We start from the raw sequence: 12,219 nt of genomic DNA, 5'->3' as shown, positions 1-12,219 counted from the left end.
TCAGCCTTGGACACAGTTTATGCTCCACAGGAAGCATATTCTGCACGCTCCATAAATGTCATCAGGCTCGGAGCAGGAACTATCCTCAGTCTCACACATGCAGCAGGAAGCTATAAAATATGATGATTCACACATTTGTAAGATTAAGAAACGCCATGGGAACCAGCCCACTTTAAAACATAGAAAATGAACAATAGGACTTAAAAAAGAAAGCTAATAGCAGAGGGGAAGACATAAGCACATATCCAGCAGGTGTTTCCTTCTGCCAAACATCACTCTCCAGCGAGTACACAGGATACACAAGCAGAACGACATCTGAGGAAATTATTCTTTCGAGAATTATTTTAGTCAGCAATGACGAACTTTCAGCTTCATGAAGAAACATATGCACTAATTCTCATCAGCACAAGCAAAATGAATTTAAAGGGGTTGTTTACCTTTTTGTACGACATAGATATTGATATTCAGGGACAATATGCAATTGGTTTTCAGTTTTTATTTTCTGTGGTTTTTCAGTAATTTATCTTTTTCTTTAGCGGCTTTGCAGATTGAAATTTCAGCTGCTATCTGGTTTCTAGGTTAGTGTTTATCTTAGAGAGGGGCTGAATAGAAAGATAAGGAATAAAAAGTAACAATAATAATAGCATTTTGGCTGCCGGGGTCAGTTTCAAAGCTTGAGGAATGTAGAAGAGGAAGGCTAATAACTAAGAAATAATGAAGACCAATTGTATCCCCATTCTATCATTCCATCTATTTAGATTTTCATAATAACCTCCTTCCAAATAGAACCCAAGCAACTCTCTATCTAGCCCTGTGTCTGTATAATTGTTCCCTATTTCTGGGCAATAGTAAACATCTGTAATACCACTGACAATCCTTGTCAGAGCCAAGAGCTGCTCCAAGAGCTAGCCAACTCCATCCGTCACACCTAGTTTGACCTATTACAGAGTATGCCCTGATCTATCAGACCTAACTCTAGGCCACAGTATCATGCTCAGGTGGGCTTCTATACAAAATGGACCCAGAGCACATGGCTGCTCTGCCTTATATATTACTACACGTTGTCATCTAGTGGCCAAACTAAAGAAAACATTAGTCATATTTTGACTCAGGAAAAGGGACTAGCTTCCCTTGAGGACCCCACTTAGCTGTCAAATGTACTAGGGGACTGCCAAGGAAAGGGGGCAACCATTTTACCGGTCCCCTAGAGACCAAATTTTGCAGCAGGCAACAATTTAACATTTTAAAGGAACTCACTTTGTTGTAAAATATGTCATAATTCACAAATTAAGAAGAAGTTGGTCCACCTGGGTGCAATGAATCACTTATTTTGCAGAGAACACCATCACAATCCCCTCTGTATGTATAACTCCTGTAAAACCAGAAGTCCAGCTCTTAAATTGATGTGCTCTCTGTGGGCTTGTATATAGCTTGTATATAGCTTGTATATAGCTTGTATATAGCTTGTGCAGCCAGAGATTCAGATCCTACCTTGTAGCTAAATCTCCCCTGATCACCTTAAAATCCCCTTTCTAACATTTTCATACAGCATTTCATTGTATAGCTCTGTGCATTAGTATATTCTAGCATCTTCTTTTGTACTGGTGTTTTTGTTTCTCTAAAAAACTTGGTGTTGGCTTTCCAGTTTTTAATTAGTGTCTAATTTCAGCAATTTAAGAAAATGTAAACTTTTGCAATTTATTTCAATTATTTTACACACAATTAACACTTTTTACACTGCCAGATGGATTCACCAACATATCCTACTGTAATATCTGTGTATCTGATTTTGAAGAGATTCAGATTATTAGTTGGCTGCAAGCACCCAAACACACCCAGTGCAAAAGCAGGGTGCCGTAAACAACTTCTTAATTAATTTCGATGATGAACCAAACTGCCCCATTTTGCCAAGAAATTGCAAAACTGCAAAATAACGAAATTAACAAAATGCCATATGCTGTGTTTTTTCTCACACCAATTACATTAACAGGCTATTTTTGGGCAAGAAATTCATCGGAGTTAATTGTCAAGTTTCTCTGGGCAAATACATTGAAGTCAATGGGCATTTTATCTCATGCCAAATGCATTGGTGTCATAGGGTATTTTTTTTCACAGCAAAACAAAACACATGCCAAAATTTGAGAAAATTACATTTGCATGAAAATTCTATAGAGTTTTCATATATTTCTGAGACTCAAAGTTCATAAGAGCATCATCACACCAGGGGCATTTTGGTCCCTAGCACCATCCTGAGGCCTAGGGAATGCCCAATTTATGGACAGAATTCTGTCTTTTGCTCTCACACTACTTCCTGTTACAGCTAGAGCTGAATTATTTCCTGTCAGCTGATCTCTGAGGGAGCACACAACCCATCACTAAATGGTGGCTCAAGGGAAAAGATGCAAAAGAGCAATATCTACTGATACATATATTCCAGTTTGGTAAGATTCTTTAATAGGTCACTTAACATAATATAAGCTATGTGTTGGTATTCATTCTGGGGGTATAGTAGCTTAAGAAGAAGCTGCTCCTGTGTATACAAAATATTATATTACACTGTTGCATTAACTAACAAATATTGTATGTGGGTATGGAATGAAATAAAACTCTTTCAAACAATGTTCAAAGAAGCAATATTGAGGCGGGTAAATATTTCATGACTGTGGCTTACAAATGAAATATAACTAAGCAAACGGAACTGTGTGAGCAGTCAAGCTGAAAGGTTGGCAATTCCTATTGGGTAGAAGACATACTTGTATTTGCAAAGCGCTATCTCATGATACTTAAATATATATTGCAATATTAGTTTCAGAATTTCATAAAGCTTTCAAGCGAAGACAAATCTTGTAATCTTATTTTACAAGCACTGCAATTGGAATGAATTACAGTTTCTATGTGTTGTTTGAATTGTAAGGCTTTGAATTACACAGCTGTAAACCAAACCAATTGCAATTCAGATAACGCCAAGCCCATGAGATTAGAACCATTTAAATGTGTTTTATGCAAACAATTTCATTTTATAATGGGCAGGAAATAAAAACATTTGAGTAACGACTGGAGTTTTTTGGCAGCAATGAAAAAAAGCTATTCCAATAGTTCAGTTATACAAACACACACATAGGCCTCATTTACAAAATGGAGGGCAGGGTGAAAAGTGCTATAAATGGGCACAAGACATAATGTTTTAGCACTTTTTCCCTGCCCTGCACTTTGCAGAATAGTCACAACCTTTTGCACTCAAAAGAAGCACACAGTATCTGGCCATAGATACAGTGCTGCCTGTGTTGGCAGAGGAGGAAGACTGGGGTTGGTAGGGAGAATGAACAAAAACAGGGTACAAAGGAGTACTGTGCTTCAGATAAGTAAGGGCAGGTCTGCCTTGCTCCTAACAGTGCTTGTAACGTGGAGCCTGTTAAGTTCTTTGAACACTTAGCCAAACTATGTATTTACATCACCGTCACAACACAGGGGACTTGCAGTATACAAATAAACTGGGGATTCACATGATGTTGCACTTTATTAACAGTCACTAGTACAGCTTTTCCAAGTGTAATTGGCACATAAATTCTCAAACAAATAATATAAACCAGAACAAGATATGCCAGGCCCCAGTCTGCTGCTTACTCCCCTGTATCTTTCAGGGATAGCCTTGTGTTTGAGATACTAGACCCTACTTAACCAGTGGTGTTACATAGTTACATAGTTACATAGTTACATAGGGTTGAAAAAAGACCTGTGTCCATCAAGTTCAACCCATCCAAGTAAACCCAGCACACCTAACCCACACCTACCAATCTATACACTCACATACATAAACTATAAATACAACCACTAGTACTAACTGTAGATATTAGTATCACAATAGCCTTGGATATTCTGATTGATCAAGAACTCATCCAGGCCCCTCTTAAAGGCATTAACAGAATCTGCCATTACCACATCACTAGGAAGGGCATTCCATAACCTCACTGCCCTCACCGTGAAAAACCACCTACGCTGCTTCAAATGGAAGCTCCGTTCCTCTAATCTAAAGGGGTGACCTCTGGTGCGTTGATTGTTTTTATGGGAAAAAAGAACATCCCCCAACTGCCTATAATCCCCTCTAATGTACTTGTACAGAGTAATCATGTCCCCTCGCAAGCGCCTCTTTTCCAGAGAAAACAACCCCAACCTCGACAGTCTAACCTCATAGTTTAAATCTTCCATCCCCTTAACCAGTTTAGTTGCACGTCTCTGCACTCTCTCCAGCTCATTAATATCCTTCTTAAGGACTGGAGCCCAAAACTGCACTGCATACTCAAGGTGAGGCCTTACCAGGGACCTATAAAGGGGCAAAATTATGTTCTCATCCCTTGAGTCAATGCCCTTTTTTATACAAGACAGCACTTTATTTGCTTTAGTAGCCACAGAATGACACTGCCTGGAATTAGACAACTTGTTATCAACAAAAACCCCTAGATCCTTCTCCATTAAGGATACCCCCAACACACTACCATTCAGTAGATAGTTTGCGTTTATATTATTTCTACCAAAGTGCATAACTTTGCACTTATCAACATTGAACCTCATTTTCCAGTTTGCTGCCCAGTTATCTAATTTTGTCAAATCGCTCTGCAAAGCGGCAGCATCCTGCATGGAACTTATAGTTTTGCACAATTTAGTGTCATCAGCAAAAATAGAAACAGTACTGTCTATGCCCACCTCCAGGTCATTAATAAACAAGTTAAACAGCAAAGGCCCAAGGACTGACCCCTGTGGTACTCCACTAACCACACTGGTCCAATTAGAAAATGTTCCATTTACAACCACTCTTTGTACTCTATCCTTCAGCCAGTTCTCTATCCAATTACAAATATTATGTTCTAGGCCAATATTCCTTAATTTGATCATTAACCTTCTGTGAGGTACTGTATCAAACGCTTTAGCAAAGTCCAAGTAGATGACATCAACTGCCATTCCAGCATCAAGGTTCCTACTCACCTCCTCATAAAAGGCAACTAAATTAGTCTGGCAAGATCTGTTACGCATAAAACCATGCTGGCACAAACTAATAGTATTGTGAACTGCAATGTATTCAAGTACCCTATCCCTTATTACCCCTTCCAAAAGTTTTCCTACTACTGATGTCAGACTAACAGGCCTATAGTTTTCAGGCTGAGAACGGGATCCCTTTTTAAATAACGGCACCACGTTAGCAATCCGCCAGTCTCTTGGCACCATGCCAGACCTCAATGAATCCTGAAAAATTAAGTGAAGAGGTTTGGCAATCACAGCGCTCAGCTCATTTAATACCCTGGGATGAATCCCATCCGGCCCTGGACCTTTGTTTACCTTTACATGTTCAAGTCTCTTTTGAATTTCCTCCCGAGTGACCCAATTCCTCCCGAGTGACCCACTGGAACTACTGGGGCTGAGGAATCTTTACCCCCCCAGGGCCCACCAGAGCCTTGTGCTCGTGCAAATCCAGTGCACAAATTCTGTGGCGGGTGGGGGGTGGCTGGGAGCCTGGCTGCATGACCTGCACCCCATGGATATCGTTCGTCTTAAAAATCAGCCAGGGTGGAAAAGATTTTAATAAGGCTCCCAACATCAGAGGTAGAATTCTATTGTTTCTACCTGCACATCTGACAATTCAGCTCTTAACGTTACATCTATCTGACAATGCCATAAAATTCAGTCTATAGGAGATGGCCTTCCGGTTAATTTGGGTTAACAGGCAGGGCCGGAACTAGGGGTAGGCAGAAAAGGTAGCTGCCTAGGACGCAACGATTGGGGGGTGCCAGGCAGGAGACTCTCCTGCCTACCCCTAGTCCACGCTTCTTTGTAATTGCCCCCGCCACTTGTCATTATGCGGTGGGGGCAATGACCCATCGCATTGCACACATTCACACCAGGGGCGAGGTGGCCGACCAGGTTGCTTAGGGCGCCCGGTCGGCTTGGCCCATCCCCGATAACAGGTTTCAGCAAAACAGAACAGATCCTATACCTATACTTGTTCCTAATCACATTTGCAGTGGGGGAGTGTATAAAAATTACTCTAAGCCCCCATAATACATTTTTTCATTTTCCAGAAAAGTAGAAGGGAATTTACCTATCTGACGAACCACTTCAGCTAATTTCAGCCCTATATAGGGTTAAATAAGTGTCCCTTAGAAAAAGAACCAGTCTTCATTTTCCTCTTTTTTAAAGGATCTGCTATATAAGCTATAAGGCTCTAAGGGTTCCTGGAGAACAGATTTTTGGCAGTGGGGTGGGGAAAAAAGGGGAATGAAGTTGAAGCAGTGTAAGCTGGGATGCCAGGGGCACATCAGAACACTATGGACCATAGGCCCACTCTCCATATTATTTGTACTTCTCCCACCATTTAATTTCTTTATTCTTCTAGTATCTTTAGTTTACTTGTTATTATTCCATCTATTTAGCCTTTTTGTTTAAACAGAAATAGGGAATAACCATAAAATAGCCAAATGGTTAGGAGCAGAAGGGCCCACTGGGAGTTTTCCTGATATCCTGGTGGGCCAGGCCGATGCTGGATCACTGAATACCTGTGAGAAATGTCCATGTTTATTCAAAACGATTCAGCAACAAAAAGTAATAATTAACACAAATGTTTTTTTAAGGGTTTGGTGTTGTTCATATAACATATATGCCTGTTTTTTGATGTGTCATATCATTATAGGCTGATACACTATCTGCTAACAATGTTTTATATATTTATCTTTGGAAGTAAAACATGGTTTGAAAGGGATATCGGTTTAAATTGAGATTTCTACACATCTTGATTTATAGCCACTCCATATAGACCCTGAAAGATCATTCAGCATGAATGCTAATGTATTTTGTTCTTTTTATCCCAGTAATAAAAGCTGTTATCTCACCTCTGATTAGCCAGCCATTCTGGACTGCACAGTATTGTTGATTTCCACATGTAAAGTGAATGTAATCCACTTAACTGTTTGTAGAGAAACAAGTCATAACAGGATTCTGGGAAGAAATTCCTTTAGGCTCTTAGATAAGTCCCATTTACATGGGCTTGTCCCATTTACATGGGTTTATCCTATAGGCTAATGCTGACCCACTGGGTTTTCAATGCAAAAGCCAGGATAATAGCTGATCAGATTCCCAACTACAGACCGGTTTCGCCCTTCTTGGGGCTCATCAGTGTAGCGCAGGGTTTTCTGGTCAGCTTAGGTAGAGCCAGGAGTAGGGATACACAAACAAGCTAAAAGGGTTGAGGAGACCGCCTCATACGTATGCAAATAAGTCATAACAGGATTCTGGGAAGAAATTCCTTTAGGCTCTTAGAAAAGTCCCATTTACATGGGTTTATCCTATAGACTAATGCTGACCCACTGGGTTTTCAATGCAAAAGCCAGGATAATAGCTGATCAGATTCCCAACTACAGACCGGGCTTATCTGGTATGTGGTATATAAATGCTAATGTTGTACATTAGTAGCACATTGAATTCAAAGAACAGACAGTACACGTGTCAGTCAAATGCATCCCTTTAATTGGTGCAGTTACTTGAGCAAACAGCAAAAGAATTTTGGTGGGGACTATTCCCTTTCTGTAGTGGTTTTCTGGCTGTTAAGCTGGCCATACACGCACCAATAATATCGTACAAAACTTCGTTTCGTACGATATTCGGTGCGTGTATGGCAAGTCGGCGAGTCGACCGATATCGCAGGAGGCTGCTGATAACGGTCAACTCGCCGATCGCCAAGGTTAAAATATTTTGATCAGGCGCCGTAGAAGGCGCCTGAGCAAAATCTGCCTTCAGGGCTGAATCGGCAGAAGGAGGTAGAAATTCCGCAATTTCAGCAACCAGTTCTGGACTCCTGCGCTTCAGGTCAGACCACAGACGCTGGAGCTGGCGGGTGTCCACATCAAGGGCAAACCCGGCGAGCAAACCCTCTCTTAGCTCGCCCAGGATTACCCTCTTCCTCTTGTGACCCCTAAGTCCCCCAGCGGCGGGTCATCATATCCTGAACGCAGGAGCACGCTGATAATGTAGCGCCTCTTCCCTGGTAGCAGATCAGAAACCCCAGGCATGGTCCTCTCAGTTTGGTGGCTGCAGGCTCAATGACACAAAATGGCCCCAAGTTGCACATGTCACGAGATTACAAAATCGCGATAAAAAAAAATCGCCAAAATATACATAGTAATGTATTTTGCGTGACAAAATATTCACCGCTACAGTACAGTACATTATCGCGACAAAATATCCACCGCTATAGTACTGTATATTTTGGCAACAACATATTCACCGCTATAGTACTGTATATTAGTAGCGAAATTCCATACATGCCAAGACTTTAGTAAAATTGAGTAAAAAGACACATACTTGAATAAATAACACTGTAAGTCCATATTTTATTGCCAAAAACTCATTTACTGTACTTTTCTATAATTTTTCACCTGCCTGTAGTAGGTGTTAATTTTCGCATAGCCGAATGCGATATTTAGCGCAGAAGGAGGTAGAAATTCTATTGTTTCTACCTCCTTATCTGCCGTTTCAGCCCTGAACGGTTAGTGGCTGATTGAACGATCGCAAATCGCCATGTGTGTGGCCACCTTAAGGTTAAAGTCCTACGGAGAGATCAGTTGCTGTGATTTTTTAAAAGCGAGTTCCAGCGACAAGTCACTTGTTTTGTCTCTACACAGAGAAGAATATAAATCGCCAGTACTTAAACTGATGATACTATGGGTGCATTTGTGTCAGTTGGAAGGATCTCCTTGTAAATAATACATTAGAGAGATTATTATATGATCCTCTTATATATTTATACATAGTTATCATACCCCCCTTAAAGCACATTTTCTTTTGCATAAACAAAAATAAATGAGAAAAATATGAATGTTAATAAATTGGCCCCTAAGATGGAAGTTTTTCCCCTCATTTTTTACTTTTGATGAATTCAAAAAAAATCTTTAAATGCACGATTTTTAGCAGCTAAAAGCATGATTCGGGGAAATGAAAAAAAAATACAAGTGTTAATAAACCTGGTCACTCGTGTTACACTCGTGCGAGACACTCAGCAAGAGTTGAGCGGTATTTTGTTATTGGGAGGGACAGCTCTATGGCTGCCGCAATGGACTTTTTTTCCACATTCCTAATGAATGAAACTTTCCTCAACTTTCTTGACACTTCAGATCTTGCAGTGAATTCTTTTTTCATTGGTTAATATAGTAAAGAATAATGTATAAATAAATGAAAGTGTGCCCTGTATAAAAGTGACTATATTGGTAATTGTTCTTCTAATTCTTTAGCTCTGAACACCATCCTCCCCCCATAAAGTATCACTGCCACATACTGTCAGACTTCCCAAAGCTGCTACAGGTCTAATTTATACTCTAGAGAAGAACTAAACTCGAATCATTGGTCTCCAGCCAGATAAGTGTTGACCATTAAACCCGGAGATACAATTTGGAAAAGAACTCCTGTAATAAATACTGTGTGTCTTTTCCATACAGACATAAATATTGTGTCCTGGGTTTAATAACTTCACATATAAGCAGTTTATTGAAGCCAAAGTACTTAAATGTCTTACTTAAATGGAGCAATTAAACTATAGTGCGCGATATTTGTTGAAACTATATATTTACTGTACTACTGCACTATGAAATTGTATATAATAGCTCCCAGTTAGAATAGGAGGAATCGGCAGTTAAGCCTGCTTAGGGGCTGAGAGGGGTTTAGAGCATTGTTTAAAGTGCACAATCTGGTAAGTTTATGTAAAATAAACGAGTTCCATATATTTTAGATTATGGATACAACACATAGATGCTTTTTTAAAACAGCAAGCAATTCAAATATTGGTTTTATTCATTTTCACTTAGGTTTTGTCACAGCTTGCTTCTGGGAATGACACAATGGGCATGTGTGGAGGTATCACTACTAAGGGCAATTGATTTGTGCATATCCCCTAACTTAAGCACTGTTTATTTTGCCCTCCTTGAATACAGTGGGTTTTTTTCTAAAAAAGGACACAGGACAAATGTATTCATTAATGATCATTATTTGTAACCTCTGTGTTGAACCCCCAGATTAACATACCTTAGTCCCTGCATTCAGTCTGATCTGTTTTATAAATTGAAATCTCCAGCTCCTCTCCTTTTCTTCCTGGTACAGTGTTAAGCCCCGCCCCCTCTTCCTGTTCAGCTCTCCTCATCTCTTTGACTACAGGTTAGTCGAAGAGATGAGGAGAGCCTTTAGGGTAGTCGAAGAGGAAAGCCCTCTGTGCATGCCTGGCAGAGAAAGAGCTTTCTGGGAATGCACTGAGAAGCAGGAGCCAGTGTGCAGCAGCCGCATATTTTTTTCTGTGGCCATACAAAACTGCTTGACTCACCATGCACCTTGCGAGGGGGGTCCCAAATGACCAGTCACTTACCTCCTGACAAAAATTGTTTAACCATTAACTGTACGTGTTCTTTTTTTAATAGCAAGGTGTCCAGTGTATTTAACATCTTGCTTGGTAAGGAATTCCATTATATATTACCAGTACACAGTTCCTGTGTTTAATGGGCTCCTGCTTATAACAAAACAAAGTTGCAACAAAGGGTAAAGGGAGGGGAGTTTTTTATACTGGAAATCTACTAATCTATCTTACAAGAACCAAACATAGAGAAGCTTCAGTTTCCCTGTTTGCCCTGTTTAGCTCAATAGTAAAAACAATAGATTTATCATGATTAAAACAATAGGTAAAACGTATGTTCAGCCCAAGCCCTTTTCATTGCACTCATTAAACAAGCAGGTATACTGCTATAACCAGTTATGAAGATATTTATTGAGGTCCAACATTTCTTTGCATGTACATAGAAGAGGTAATTACTGGAAAATATTTAAAAAAATGTTCTTTGCTTTGATCCCCAATACCACTAAACACTGCCATAGTAATCTGATTTACAGCCAGTTATCTAAGATTACAAGAAGCAATACAGTAGATTTTTCTGCTGGGAATTTCTGTTATTGGAGACATGTAATTGTTATACAGCAAATGTAAAAACTTGTTTCCATGTGATGTTTTGGAAACCAGTCAATTTGCCGGTAATCAACAAGCCCCATAATTAAGAGTTTGACAGTCTTTTTCCCTTCATTAACGTGATATAATTTATAATTAACTTTTCTGCTCTCTTATATCCTGTGACTGTAATATCCGTGCAGTTTTAACCTTGTAATTGTAATCTTCAATTACTTCCCCTTGTAAGCTTTAGTTAGAAATCATGTTAATGTCAGGATATAATGAGTGGAGTAGCGAATGTGACAGAAATACACACTGTATTCAACTAAAGTGCAGGGATTTGTTGTTGGGATTATGCACTAAATACACAATGAGATCTTTTTACTGTTGATCAGAGTAACACAACTGTGTGTCTCACTAAGCCACCACAACTAAAGGTCCCCATACACTATAAGATCCACTCTTCACCCGATATCCCCACCTACGGGTGGGCGATATCGGGTAGCAAGTAGCTTAAAAAAAAATCCGATCGTTTGGCCCTGGTGCCAAACGATCGAATTACATTTGCGGCCATGGGGCAGTCGGTTCGGGGACCGCATCAACGAGCCGATGCGGTCCCCGATCCGACTGGATTTTCTAACCTGGCCAATCGATATCTGGTCCATTTCAGGCCAGATATCGGTCGGTCAGGCCCCTCGTTTCTGCCCCTACACGGGCCGATAAGCTGCCGAGTTGGTCCAAGGGACCGATATCGGCAGCTTCTATTGGCCCGTGTATGGGGGCCTTAACACTATTACATTTAATTTGATTCTAATGATACCGTTAGTACCTGCTAATGTCATACAACTTAGTTTCGTCAGGGTCATAAAGCAGCATTCTCTATAATGTTACAACAGCTGCTGAACCAACTGGGGGGGTCCACTCATCTTCATAAAGTGAAGGGATCAAAAAAAACTAGTTGACTGTGAGACTTTAAAGAATAAAGAAAGGCTAAATCACTGGGGGGTGCCAAATGTTAGGCACCACCTAGTGATTGTAATCGCTTCTATTTTACCCTGGGCTAATGCTCCTGTTAGGCAAAAACTGCACTGGCCAGGGGTTAATGCAGGCAAGCAATCCTTTTGCCTTCCATCTCTTTTTGATGAGATTCCAGGGCCCAAACTTGCACAGCTGAGTGAAAACTTTTTTGTAAAAGTTTGGCTTTTCACTTCACTGTGCATGTGCAAAGGCTGAAGAAGGAAGATCACATTGTCGCA

This window comes from Xenopus tropicalis, chromosome 1 (assembly GCF_000004195.4).
Source record: "Xenopus tropicalis strain Nigerian chromosome 1, UCB_Xtro_10.0, whole genome shotgun sequence".
Lineage (NCBI taxonomy): Eukaryota > Metazoa > Chordata > Amphibia > Anura > Pipidae > Xenopus > Xenopus tropicalis.
Note: the sequence above shows the minus strand (reverse complement) of the source record.